At 48.1% G+C, this 1108-nt stretch overlaps 1 pseudogene; it reads right to left on the reverse strand.

Moving 5' to 3' along the window:
• Positions 1-692: 692 nt before the first annotated feature.
• Positions 693-809, reverse strand: LOC126210280 (5S ribosomal RNA; annotated as a pseudogene).
• Between the last annotated feature and the right edge of the window lie 299 nt (positions 810-1108).

Below are 1108 nucleotides of genomic sequence, written 5' to 3' on the forward strand. Positions count from 1 at the left end.
TATCTATACAGGCATATGATAATCTTATTAGGCGCAGACTGAAACTTGACTATAGACTGGTACAAACAAATGCAGACTAATGCAGACTGATTAATCGGAGGTCTGTACACTCATTATAATACCTCGAGCGTTCAGGTATCACTGCGCGAGTGTGATCCGCAAGGAGAGAAGGTTCTACGTTAGCAGCAATCTCATTGGCTGCGTTACATATTAATATGCCGATCGGTGGAAGCAGAATTTGGTCCGTCTCCAAGACAGCGCCATCTCGTAGAGCGGAGATGGACGAGCGCTGCGCCTGCGCTGTTGTGGTTAGCGGGGCGCGCTCTAGTGGGAAAGTTGTGTACGCGCTGACTAGGCGGAACTATGTGCACAACAGTTTGTTACTGCTACTTCGTTGGGTGTTCGTATGTTGTGCTCAACTGACTTCTCTTCTAGCTGGGCTCTGTTCTTTGCAAACACTAATACCAGCAGATCGTCTGCATACATGACAGCAAACAAACAAAGTAACACCATCCAATAAGACCTTTAAGGCCCAACGCTACCAACCAGCCGCCATATCACCTTCAGCCCCTAGGCGTCACCAGATGCAAAGGGGCAGGCTCTTCTGGCCGTGTCATTTTTCGTGACCGTTGTCGCTACTTCTCGCTGATGTAGCTCCTCAATTGGCCTCACAAGGGCTGAGTGCAAGCACTTGCCAACAGCACTTGGCAGACCCAGACGGTGACCCATCAGTCGTAGCCAAGCCCAACACTGCTTAACTTCGGTGGTCTGATGGAAACCGGTGCTACCAGTGTGGCAAGACCGATGGCATATGTGACAACATCTGTTTTATTGCAGGATGAATTCAATAGCTATGTCCTAGAACATGAGTCCACAGATCGACTTGTGACGGCAACCCTTGCTAATTCGTTTGATCACTTTGCCCAGCTGCCATTCTAGTACTCTGCCTCTGCAGAAATCTAAAAGCCTGTCATACACAGACTGTGGTACCTCAAGTTGTCTTAATCTGGCAAATAATGCTGGCCACCATAAGTTATCAACCGGCCCTGCAGTGTCTGTCATTATGGCTGTGGTGTACTTGTTTGTTTTGTTTTAACAATGTGTAATG

The sequence above is a fragment of the Schistocerca nitens genome, chromosome 1 (genome assembly GCF_023898315.1).
Source record: "Schistocerca nitens isolate TAMUIC-IGC-003100 chromosome 1, iqSchNite1.1, whole genome shotgun sequence".
NCBI classification, from domain to species: Eukaryota; Metazoa; Arthropoda; class Insecta; order Orthoptera; family Acrididae; genus Schistocerca; species Schistocerca nitens.